The 13582-nt window shown below is 38.7% G+C and overlaps 1 long non-coding RNA gene across 3 annotated transcripts in view; it reads left to right on the plus strand.

Annotated features, from left to right (window-relative positions):
• Positions 1–13582, plus strand: part of LOC109549085 (uncharacterized) — a 347869-nt gene that overhangs the window by 53911 nt on the left and 280376 nt on the right. The window contains exon 3 of one of the 3 annotated variants that reach the window (XR_012330786.1): positions 8998–9040. The exons of the other annotated variants lie outside the window; for them this stretch is intronic. This is a non-coding gene — a long non-coding RNA (uncharacterized lncRNA). The remainder of the gene's footprint in view (positions 1–8997; positions 9041–13582) is intronic. 3 annotated transcript variants of the gene reach the window in all.

Consider the following 13582-nt stretch of genomic DNA (forward strand, 5'->3'; position numbering starts at 1 on the left):
TAGACTTGCTCTACGGCAGGGTTGCCACAAACCTACAATTTGTAAAAAATGCAATACCCATGAAGCACAGTAAAAAAGAGGTGTGCCTTATACATAGGAGGGATAAACAAGGTCCTACTGTATAGCACAGGGAGCTATATTCAATATCCTGTGATAAACTATAATGGGAAAAAAATATATATATGTACAACTGAGTCAATTTGCTGTACAGCAGAAATTAAATGCAATGTTGTAAATCAACTATACTTCAATAAAATTTTAAAAAAAGGTGGGAGGGTGCCTGTATACCATAATAAAGAGAATCCAGTCCCCTACTGATGGTCATTTGGTTTGTTTTCTATCTTTTACTGCAATGCAAGTATATCTGTATGATAAATTCTCAGAAAAAGAAGATGTATGTAAATGGAATTTTGATAGTTACTGCCAATTGTCCTTCATAAGGGAACAAATAAATTTTAATTTGGAAGAGATATTGTAAATATCTAACAGCCTTTTTCTTTAATCTGGAGGAAGAGTGTAATATTTCACACAGGAAGCCATCCCATTGACCTTCCAGGAGGACATGAGATGATCTTTTCAGAGAACTGACATCAAATACCAGAAAGTTCTCAGCACTTTACAGGTATCAGCTTTTTAAATCCTCACAACATCCTATGAAGGAGGTACTGTTACTACCCTCATCTTAAAGATGAGGAGATTTATGTGGAAGGAAGCTGAGTGACCTGCGTGAGTTCACTCAGCTAGAAAGCAATAAAGCTAGGATTCTAACTTATGTGGACTTACTCTAGGGTAAGACAGCTAAGCCATAACTTCTGTAAAATTGCTTTTAAAATAAAGGCATAATTAAGCTAATATTACGATAATAGCCTAAAATATTTTTTCTCACATGTCCTGTTTTGATAATATCTTTCAAAATGTAATCCAGGGACTTCCCTGGAGGTCCAGTGGCTAAGACACCACACTCCCAGTGCAGGAGGCCAGGGTTTGATCCCTGATTGGGGAACTAGATCCCGCATACATGCTGCAACTAAGAGTTTGCGTGCCACAGCTAAGAAGTCCGCATGCCGCAACTAGAAGATCCGCATGCTGCAACGAAGATCCTGAGTGCTGCAACTAAGCCCTGGTGCAGACAAAATAAATAAATAAATAGTTAATTAATTTAAAAAAAAAAGTAATCCGTAGGATTCCCTGGTGGCACAGTGGTTGAGAGTCCACCTGCCGATGCAGGGGACACGGGTTTGTGCCCCAGTCCGGGAAGATCCCACATGCTGCAGAGCGGCTAGGCCCGTGAGCCATGGCTGCTGAGCCTGCGCGTCCGGAGCCTGTGCTCCACAACGGGAGAGGCCACAACAGTGAGAGGCCTGCGTACCGCAAAAAAAAAAAAAAAAAAAAAGTAATCCGTAAATTTTGTGTGTGTGTGTGTGTGTGTGCATGTGTGCATGTGTGCATTTGGATGTTATTTGACTGTACCTATAGGACTGTGGGAAAATTCCACTTATAAAACTGAAGGTACGTTAGAAACCATTATAAAATGGCCTCATTTTTAAAAGTCCGTGATTCTAATTATTGGTTGAACTTTTAGAAACTGTGTTTTCTAAAACATGTTTTGGAAAATGAGTATAAGTTTCTACAATTTGCTAAGTGGCTAATTTGCCTTTGGCACAGTTAAAAAAAATCACCTCCTATATATTCATTTAACATTCATATCACTTCTGTGAATTGTAGGTGTTAATATACTGATTTCACAAATGAGAAAATTGAAACTCAGAGACAGGGGTTGATTCGCCCAGATAGTGAGGATGATAATGATGATGGGTGAGTTTTCTGAGTATTTACTATATGCCACGCACATTGCTAGACCTACTTTATATGGACCTATTTAATCTTCACAACAATTCTGTGAGTAGTTACTCTTTTTTTTTTTAATAGATTTATTTATTAATTTATTTATTTTTGGCTGCGTTGGGTCTTCGTTGCTGCCCGCGGGCTTTCTCTAGTTGCAGCCAGCGGGGGCTGCTCTTCGTTGTGGTGCGCGGGCTTCTCATTGCGGTGGCCTCTCTTGTTGCGGAGCACGGGCTCTAGGTGCGCGAGCTCTAGGTGCGCGGGCTTCAGTAGCGGTGGCGCGTGTGCTCTAGAGCGCAGGCTAACTAGTTGTGGCACACAGGCTTAGTTGCTCCGCGGCATATGGCATCTTCCTAGACCAGGGCTCGAACCTGTGTCCCCTGCTTTGGCAGGCGGAGTCTTAACCACTGTGCCACCAGGGAAACCCTGAGTAATTACTCTTAACTCTCCTTATTTTACAAATGATAAGATAAGGATTTAAAGAAATTTAGAAGCTTTCTCAAGGCCGTGTAGCTAGGAAGTGGTAATTAGGCACTTAATCCAGGTTTGTTTTGATGGTCAGTTTAATGTATCAATTTAGCTAGGCTATGGTCCTCACAGTAATACTCATTCAAACACCAGTCTAGGTGTTGCTATGAAGGTATTCTGTAGAGGTGATTAAAGTCCATAATCACGTGACTTAAGGTAAGGGAGACCTAGAGAGTCTGTGAGGGTCTGACTTAACCAGGTGAAAGGTCATAAGAGCAGAGCTGAAGCTTTCCTGAACCAGACATTCTGCCTGTGGACTGGAGCTTCAGCTGCCTGAGAGTCTAGACTGCCCTTCCTGATGGTTTGCCCTGTGGACTTGAGCCTTGCCTAGCCAGTCCTCAAATCTTTGCAATAAATCTGTTAATATAAATCTCCTACTGCATCTGTTTCTCTGACTGAAACCTGACTGATCCATTTGTCTAAACCCAAAGCTCAAGCACTAACCAGAATGCTATACTCATTCTTTGTATATGGCAGGTTAGGAATTTGAACCTGAGTCCAGAGCACGCTAGCTTTTATATTTTGTACCCTCAAGCTTGATAAGCATTTTGAAGGCAGACACCAGATTTTACTTATCTCCTCTTTCCTATATGTGTATCATGCACATAAGACCCACAGCTCTGTTGTCAAAATGATTTCTGTCACACCTGCACACAGCCATTTGTCATGTCTTCTTGCTTTTGTCCTGTCTCAAATTTGGAGGCCATCATTATTTTTCCTTTTCTAACTTTTCTTTTACTTCTTTTTAAATTTCTCTTTAATTTCTCTTAAACTTCTCTTTTAATTCTTAACTTACAAGCTTTTAGGAACTTAGAACTTTAGTCAATATTGCTGCACCCTGTCTTATCAATTATTAGGGAGTGTCCTTGGTAATGCAAAACCTTAATGGGATCAAGAGGTGATATTCTCTGAGAGTTGGGTGGTGATTTGATTTAGCTGTTTTAACTGTGCTACAGTTCTTCCAGGGCTGGACCTCTGACAAATATTTTTTGTTTTAATAAATTTATTTATTTATTTATTTATGGCTGCATTGGGTCTTTGTCGCTGTGTGCTGGCTTTCTCTAGTTGCAACGAGTGGGGGCTACTCTTTGTTGCAATGTGTGGGCTTCTCATTGAGGTGGCTTCTCTTGTTGCAGAGCATGGGCTCTAGGTGCGCGGGCTCAGTAGTTGTGGCGCACGGCCTTAGTTGCTCCACAGCATGTGGGATCTTCCCGGACTAGGACTTGAACCCGTGTCCCCTGCATTGGCAGGCGGATTCTTAACCACTGTGCCATGAGGGAAGTCCCTCTGACAAATATTGATAAGCAAAATTCAAAACTTTTAAATTCCCTAATGAGTATGGTTGGAATGGGAGGAATATGTTCCTTACTGTAGATAAGCACTAATTCCAAGGTCAAAATGTTATCAAATAGCAGATCCTAAGGGTTGATTAAGGGATAGGTCCCAAAAGACAACACTCTTTTGTTTTTCTTTTTCTCTATTTGTATTTTGTCTCTTAAGTAAGATCCTTCTTTAACATTTTCTCATCTCCTGTCAATTAGGCTCAAAGTAAATCCTTTGCTGAGAGAGTAAGAGGTCCTCCTCAGAACTTTTTATAACTTAACTGATCCATTTTCAGTGGTAATAAATTCCTTAACTTTTATGTACTGTGGTCACATTTTTTCATAGTTCTTAAAGATATTGCTGATATTAAAAATAATTTGTAGTTATGTAACACTTCATGTTATTATTATGAGTCAATAAATCTTTTCTTTGGGGCACCAGAAAAAAGATCTGTGTGCTTGTTGCTATTGTAAATACTAAGAAAACACGATATAAAAATAGTAGGTCCCCTCTTAGCATTTACTTCAGTCATAATAGAATTAGACTAGAGCTTAAATTTTTGACTCTGGTTAGAGATTAAGGCACTAATTTTATTTGTTTACATGGATCACAGACTATGTAAGCTGAGCCACAAAATGTGGAATGTGTCTCACTTTCCTAAGTTTACAAAAATTTATGTTAAATTTTATTTAGGCTACATTTATTTTATATAGTAAGTAAAACCACATACATGTTTCGAAAAGTCCTGAAGTCAGTATAAAAGCCAAGTTAATTATTTAAGTTTACTCCAAGTAATTTAGTTGCTGGTACTGTGTAGCCTTCCTTACTTTGCCCTGTGGAAAACGTAGGTATCTATGCACTTAGTCCCCTTGCCAATCTTTCTTTTCTTCTGCAAGAAATTTGTAAAGAATATTTCCCTACGTTGGAGTCATGCAGAAGATATGTAAACATCCAACACACTTCTGCAAATCGGTAAAGTATAAACTTGGGCATGTTCATCTTCTCCCAATAGAGGCTACCAAGGGAAAAGTGCAGAAAAACTATTTTGAAATCTAAACCAGTAAGATCCAATGCAACTATCAAAAGACAAAGAAGGAATCAAACCTCATTTGCTTACTTTCAAGCACAAATTACTTGATAAGGAAGCTTGTTTAGATTAAGTAAGCATAAACATGCTCCAGGGAGGTCAGTGATTATTATTGTTGATCACGCAAGGTTATAGAATGCTTCATTATACTAAAGCCAGTTTCTTTTCCTAAAGGAGTTCCATTTGTGTTATCCCTAGACAATGCAAAAGGAGCATTTCACCCCCAGAAAGTAAATAAAAATGATTATTCTGCATTTTTTCCATTGGCATTAAAATGTAACTGCTAACTGCATGACTTGTACTAAGGGCAAGGCTGCCTTGAAACTATAATTTCTCCAATGTGATAGCATTTAAGCAAGACCTGGTAAAGAAAACTTTTGCAAAGAGAGAATGGAACTCTCTAAAGGATGTGACTGACTTCTCCTACTCACTCTCCTTGGTAGGTACACAAAACTTAAGAGACCTCTCATTTTTTTAGGATGCCTGAGTTTGAATCCTGCTCCCCAACTTTCTAGTTATGTGTTTGTGCCTAACAGTCACTAGGACTATTCACTAATATTCAGGTCTCCTCCTTTGGGCACAAGGTAGGTTTGTATTTTTCTTCTTTGAAATAGGTCATGGGGCTTCCCTCCTGGTGCAGTGGTTAAGAATCTGCCTGCCAGTGCAAGGGACATGGGTTCGAGCCCTGGTCGGGGAAGATCCCACCTGCTGCTGAGCAATTAAGCCCATGCGCCACAACTTCTGAGCCTGCACTCTAGAGCCCGCGAGCCACAACTACTGAGCCCGTGTGCCACAACTACTGAAGCCCGCTCGCCTAGAGGCTGTGCTCCGCAACAAGAGAAGCCACTGCAATGAGAAGCCCGCGCTCCACAACGCCCCCACTCGTCGCAACTAGAGAAAGCCCACACGCAGCAACGAAGACCCAACCCAGCCAAAAATAAAATAAAATAAAACAAAAAGAAATAGGTCATGGCCACATGACTTGTAGGGAGGAGTCAGGGCATAAGTCGCCATCTTTCTCTTCTCCCTGCATGGCAACTAGCTTTTGTTTCAGACAGCAGATGCTCCATCATTCTACAAAGAGCAGAACCCTTGCCACGTCACATGGATAGATAGCATGAATGAAAAATAAAACTGGGGCTTCCCTGGTGGCGCAGTGGTTGAGAGTCCGCCTGCTGTTGCAGGGGACACGGGTTCATGTCCCGGTCCGGGAAGCTCCCACATGCCGCGGAGCGGCTAAGCCCGTGAGCCATGGCCGCTGAGCCTGCGCGTCCGGAGCCTATGCTCTGCAACAGGAGAGGCCACAGCAGTGAGAGGCCCGCGTACCGAAAAAAAAAAAAAAAGAAAGAAAGAAATAACATAGTTTCTGACCCTTATTATCTATCCAGTATGTGTGATTATTGTGAATTATAAGGGCATGTGATTTCTGAAAAACAATAAAAGGCAATACTTTTATACATATAGGGCATTTGTTTTCTCATTGGCACCTCTTTGTCCTTTCTATAGAACAGCCGTTGGACTTTGCTCGTGGGGAGCAAAGCAAATGTGACTGTGGAGGTTCTATTTTGCTTCAGCCAGTCTAGAGTGCTTAGATGTTAGGAATTTGAATCATGAGTGACAGAATGACTGAAACAATTGGAATAGAATTGTTGTAGCAGCAAAATCCTGAAGAGGAAAAGAAAAGTCTGTTTAGACCTCCAGAACTGCCTGATTCCTGATCTTTCCATGGTTTCTGGGGGTATATCACACCTTCCAGAAGTTCATTTTCTACTTTAGTCCATTTCTGTTGCTTATAACCAAAAAAGTTTTGTGTTTTATGTTTCACAGTGATGACTAAGGCTAAACACACATTTTGTATGTTATTTAGTTTTAAAATATATTGAACAAGAAGATATATTTTCTCAGAATAGAACTTTAATGATTTTGGGTACAGACAATTTCTAAATTGGGAGGATATCTACCATTTATTGAGCATATACTATTTGCCAAGTACCATGTTAAATGCTTTATGTATGTAATGGGTATGTGTGAATAGTTACTTGTTTTTTTGTTGTTTTTTTTTTTTTTTTTTTTTTTTTTTTGCGGTACGCGGGCCTCTCACACTTGTCGCCTCTCCCGTTGCGGAGCACAGGCTCCGGGTGCGCAGGCTCAGTGGCCATGGCTCATGGGCCTAGCTGCTCCGCGGCATGTGGGATCCTCCCGGACCGGGGCATGAACCCGTGTCCCCTGCATCGGCAGGCGGACTCTCAACCACTGCGCCACCAGGGAAGCCCTAGTTACTTGTTTTTAAATATATACGTATAAAGATTTATTTGTCATTACAATGATTCGGCGAGTAAGATATTACTATCCTTATTTTTACATTTGAAGAAGCTGAAGCCTAGACTAGTTAATTTGGCAGTCTCACAACTGGAAAGTGGTGGAGCTAGGATTTATATCAGGTCTGGTTGCCTTAACGACATGATAAGTTGCCTCCCATATCAGAAATAATATGTTTTTTTTTTGGACTCAATTATAAGCCAATACCTGCTCAGAAATTAGGTATATATTCTCTCTCTTTTTAAAATGGCTCTGAAAGCAAAGAAGACTAAATGCCAATAAAAATAAGAGCAGATTTACAACACATCTCAAAAGTAAAATGGTTGTAAATAGATCAGTCCTCTAGTCTTGTATGTTACTACATTTGTTTCACATTTATTTTCAAAAGAGAGATATTTAATTCAGTTACCCTAGATGATTCTAAGATTAGTCAGAACTTTATACTTTAAAATGTATTTAAATTTTAATTAAATTAGAATTTCATATCCTATTTTGTAGGATCTGGTATTTTTTCCTGTTTCTTTATAAATGATTGCAAATTTAGAATGTTCATAATGCAGTATAGAGCAGGGAAGCAAGTGAGATTGTTCAACTAAGAATCATTAGTAACTTCAGTATCATGGAATGAATGCAGAGAATTTTATCAGTATAACTGTGTACTTTCTGAAGTTCCTAAACATTTTATGATGGAAGATTAGCTGACATGACAGTTTTTCATACAAAACAATAATTAAAAAAAATCATAGCTGCCTCCCTCTATTTAGGGTTCTAGAAGCATGCCACAAGAAACCAGCTTTGTGCATAAAAAATCCTATCTTTCAGTTGTTTAAAGCTAGTATTATTTACAAGATCCCTGTTGATCAGTATTTTCCACTTTCACAATTCAGTTAGTTTTTGAAGTTTGTGCAAAAATTTCCAGGAAATGGCTTTTCATATTAAAAGAATGACTGATTTTCAATTAACTTGAATGATCTAATTAAATATAGTTAGATCAAATACATCTATACCCAAACACTATTAAAATGAAATATTTAGATGCCAAAATATATGTCATACTGTCAAGAATTATGGGTTTTTATAACAAAAATAACTGATTTGTATTGTAAACATCTGCCAAAAAATTGAGGCAGAATTGTGAGACCTTGCCTGTAGTGCAAATACAATAACATATTTAAAACAAGGCAAACAAAGGTATAGGAAAGGCATCTAATGCAGTAGTACCTCACATATACATAGTCAAACATGGGGGAAAGCTTTGTTCTAGTTTCCTCCAGGAATCCTCCCGAGTATTAAGCATAGTTTTTAGAACTGTAGTTCTCCAACATGAATAGTCTTGTCTGTTCATGACTCCTTCTCTTAATTCACAATATACAATCCAATAAGAAAGGAGCAAGAATGGAATAAGGTTCTGTACCAGTCAGGGTTTAATTAATTAATTGGAATTATGAGATTGTGGGGACTGATAAGCCTGAATCTGTAGGGCAGACAAGCAGGGCAGCTGGAAACACAGTCAGGAGTTGATGTTTCAGTCTTGAGACAGAATTCTTTCTTCCACCGGAAACTTCAGTTTTTGCTCTTAAGGCTTTCTAACTGATTGATGAGGCCCACTCACATTATTGAGGATAATCTCCTTTACTTAAAATCAACTGATTGTAGATATTAACCACATCTACAAAAATACTTTCACAGCAACACCTAGATTAGTGTTTGATTAGATAACTTTGTACTATAGCATAGCCGAGTTGACACACAGACCAACCATCACCAAGTCTCTATGTGGCAATAGTGATGGTGGAAGGAAGTCTCTGGAAAATTTTCAGATATAGCCCAACCTGTTCAAGGGTAGCTGGGGGAAGGAGGTAGAACAGGTATCATCTCTTGCCCTTTCTTCCCTCCAGGCATCTCCCACACTACTTCCCATGTGATTGTGCAGCCATGGTGGTAAGTAGAGGGGAGGATGTGCTCTAGATAAAGTAGGAAATGATGGTTTAATCATTTGTGTGAAACATGGGTTAAAGGGTCAGTATCTAGATGATTTTATGATGGCTCTTGACAAATAACTCTTGTGGGGTCAGGGTGAAGGGCATTATGTTTTGGTGAAAATGATGTTCTTGGTTTCACTTTGCTGATGAGAGTCTTAACTTTTTACTTTGAAATACTACTTGTGGAAGCTGTTTGGGCCTCCCCTCTCACCTTGGCCCAGTAACAAATTAATACTATCAGACTATAGCTAGGCTCAAGACTAGTGGGGGGATTTGAGGTTTCCAAATCTCTCTTGCTTTCAGAACCTCTGAAATATGTTTTCTTCTTATGGCTGCTTTATGCTAAAAACCTATGAACTGGGACACAGAAAACAGGAACAGTAATGGAAAGTTTGGGTCCTGGATAAGCATAAAATTATTCACTATTTAAAAGTCTTGAAGGTATAATCCAAAATATGGGTCATGGAAATTTTTAAGGACATAGCAATGTTATGAGACAATCTTACAATCCTATTTTGTATAACAGGCCAGTTAAATAATAAAGGGTAGGAATAAAAAATAAGACTTAAGCAACATGATAAGGAGAAGAAATTTTGTTTCCAACTTTACCTTAGAAACTGGATATTTGATAAAAATCTCTTGGAAATTACTTTCCTGTCTCCCCCTAATAAAACTGACCAATGAGAAAATGCAATATATAACCCACTAATGAAATCGTTACAAAATAAACACAGACTTTCCTTTATTTCAGAGTAATTTTAGCCAAGAAATGAAATAGCTAACGAAAGCCACAGAGTTATTATCATCCACTGGAGGCAAAGTATTTACTAAAACCATAATCCCTAAAGTTAACACTAACTGAAAATACTGCAGAAAGATTGTCCGGTATTTGCCTCGTGATTTTTTAGCAATCTATACCTCTAGTATATCATCAAAGTTTATTTTATTATTTTAAAGGAAAGGATTTCAATTTACTACTCATATTATATCAGGACCAGCACTTAACAAGTTCAGTCATTTCTTTATTTACCCATGGTTAAAAAGTAACTGAGAAACAACTAATCCAAAGGAGGGGGGAAAAGGAAAGAAAAGCATACTTACATGATGCTTTTGTAAAGGCAAAAAGTTAAAACATTCCAGCACTTGAAAATGACTGAAACATTTTAATAATCTTTCACTTCCCAGTTGAGGCCAGGTGGGAAGCAATATGGCAGTGCTATTTGGAGCTCCTGGGTATTGGACAAGGCTTCAGTAGGACTCCTTCCTTGACTCTTCTCAACCACTAAGAAAAGTGCTTTGTTTGCTCTAAAGGGAAGGTAGAATCTCAGCAGAAACATCTGCTGTTTTACAGCAGATAAAACTACTGATGTATGTCTCTTATAGCTAGAAGCAAGATAATAGACAGTTATTAGGACCTCTATTTCCATTGTATTGCCGGATAAAAACAGATGAGCTAAGCTCCCTACATCTAACATATTACCTTGATTTCAAAAAAAAGATTAATGCTATTTTGTGTGAAGTGACGACCTCAAAGCAATTTTGGCCTTGTTTTCGTATGAGTAGAAAAAAATGTAGATCTTTTTCCCTCCCCTGTTTCTAAGGCCACAGAATTAGGGTGTGCAATACACGCTTTCTCAGAACTTGATGGTACACTTTTTTTGCCAGAATAATTCCAAATGGAGGTCAGGCCTTCTGGCATGAGAGTTTTTTTTTTTTTTTTTTTTTTTTGCGGTACGCGGGCCTCTCCCTGTTGTGGCCTCTCCCGCCGCGGAGCATAGGCTCCAGACGCGCAGGCTCAGCGGCCATGGCTCAGGGGCCCAGCCGCTCCGCGGCACGTGGGATCCTCCCGGACCGGGGCACGAACCCGTGTCCCCTGCATCGGCAGGTGGACTCTCAACCACTGCGCCACCAGGGAAGCCCTGGCATGAGATTTTTTTGCTAATTTATTTTTTAACACATTAACAAATTTTGCTCCTGAGTCTCACTTAGTAAAGCTTCTGATTGAGCCAATGAACCAGAGCTTGATCATTTGAGTTTGAGTGTAGTCTGATGCTTTCCCATGTTTCTCTCAACTGACTAATTTTAATAAAATCCTTCTCTACCTTTCAGTCACTTTGGGTAGAAAGTTCAGCTGTTTGAGACAACCTAGCCAGTCCCCCCAGGCCACATGGACACTCAATAACTCATGAGAATGAGGTACCCCTTTTGACTATGTCCATCTTGATTTGCCATTTCCATTATGCCATTGCTTAAAATAGATGAAGACTCAAATGGGAAAAAAAAAAAATCTAGTGAAGAACTTTCACTGCTGATTCAATTCAACAACAGTTATTTTGTGGATTGTGATGTCAGTGTCCAATTATTATAGTCCAGTTTTACTTTCTTTTTTTTTTTTTTTTAAGTACAAGGAAAATTGTGTAAAGAGTCAGGGACCAAATATCCTACAGACATGTATAGGAAAGCAGAAGAGGCAGGGATCTAAATTAAAGTTTGGTCTGTGTCCACTAAATATTGGGAGTAGTGAGAAAATGGAGAGAGACACTTTACCATCATTCATTTGTTTGTCTAGTTTTTCAAGTTCTCAGCAGAACCAGGATGAAAGTCATTCTATAATAAACAAATGATTTCATGGTAATGAAGTTAAAATTTGCAAAAAAGGAGTCAAGAAACTTTCCAGAAATATTTGTTTGTGTTTCCCTGGCTGCTTGGTGTCCAGGTAAAACTGAATGCTGAGGATAAATCCTGAACTACCTAAAGAAATATGATCATGTTAGAAAATGTATTTCCTAGTTCCCATGTCAGTCAGTGTTCAAAATATTTGATTTGGGGAAAATATACCTATTGCTAAAATTGGCCATGCTCTGTGGCCAAACTTCAGGTTTTGCTAAGCAAGTGAAAATATTCCTAAGAGTGTTGTAATGCACTTTGCCCACCACACAGCCAGTCTTTTTAATACAGTATTTTTCACAGCTTTGGGGAGAGTTCACTGGAGCACAGGTGTTCAGGGGTAAACACATGATGTGAAATCATGTCGGGAGGCCAATTGGAGTTTACAGTTTTTTCCAACATAAAAAAACAAGGAGATTTGAATTAGTTAGGTGTGGGAAAGCTTACACAAGAAGATATTATTAAGCTGAGATCTAAAAGACAAATAGATTTTGTTTTTAGCCACATGATTGACTAACGTCTAAAGGCAAGAAATAAAACAGAATGTAAGATGCAGCTAAATGGCTCCCAATTAATTAAATCTTCAGTGTCTTCTACGTGTACAACATGGGCTAAGCTCTGGGGATGTAATGGTGTGCCAAAACACACTCAGACACGGTCCTTGTGTCAGTTCTCTCTATGGAGCGAGACAAATGCTAACCAAATTACAGAAATAAATATAAAATCCTCTCTCTGTTACATAGAACAAGATGCTAGGGAAACATATCCAAAGGGGATTTGAACTAATTGGGGCTGCCAAGGAAGGCTTTTTCGTGGAAGTTACAATTGAGCTGCGATCTAAAGGAGTCAAATATCTGAGGAGAGGAGAGCACAGTGTTTCAGGTGAGGGAACATCATGTACAAAAGTTTGATAGCCCATCCTTACTAGAGGGACTTCTGCTCTTCTCACAAAGAATGTTGTACAACTTGTGAGAGTCTGAAGAACTTTTTCAGTTCAAATTCTAAATAAATCATGGAATGGCTGAAAGAGTAAATTAATTAGTCAGGGCCTTAAACTGGGCTGGGAGTAGGGGCTGTGATTTTGATGTGCACTGAGGCAGTGGCCTAAGAAAGGAAGAGAGGAAATGTAGAAAGATGAGCTCAGTACCATACTTAGAACTGGGAAAAAGAGGCTCTGGGCCCTGTGCTTCAGAGGACCCTCAAATCACAAATGTATACAACACATAAACAATAAATTATTAAGTGCCAGTAGGCACTTCTGGCACTAAACATTCATGCTTGTGCCTAACACTCATTAGCAGTTGCATTCAAATGCTATGAAGTATTATGGGTTATGCTACCCTCACCATAACAAAAGGAGAAAGTTTCAACCATCCAGGGAGGATTTGAAGAGCAGAACACTTAAATAAGAGAACAGATAGATTAATTAACTTGTCAAATCCTTCTCATAGCATGAATACAATGGGTGCTTGCATTATGAAGTTTCATTTCCCACTAGTGCTGAGTATCCATTTTCTTGCTTTTCTCCACATAAAGCAATTCATGGTTCTGGACTTACTCCAGATATTCTTAGTATTTGAAATTATTGCATATGATGGCTGAGGAATATTTTGCAATACTAAACAATCATATAGCTCTTAAATTTGTAAGCATCTGTGTCTAGATGTAATATACTTAAAGTGTGATACCAGTTCTTAACATTGACAACTAGATGGATGTTGAATGCTAGAAATGCAAATAGTTTTATTTTTATAAAAATGTTTAATAAGATTAATTAAATTTTAAAATAAAAATTCCAGCATTATTTAATTTCACTTTATAATTTGATATTCAT

The sequence above is a fragment of the Tursiops truncatus genome, chromosome 3 (genome assembly GCF_011762595.2).
Source record: "Tursiops truncatus isolate mTurTru1 chromosome 3, mTurTru1.mat.Y, whole genome shotgun sequence".
Lineage (NCBI taxonomy): Eukaryota > Metazoa > Chordata > Mammalia > Artiodactyla > Delphinidae > Tursiops > Tursiops truncatus.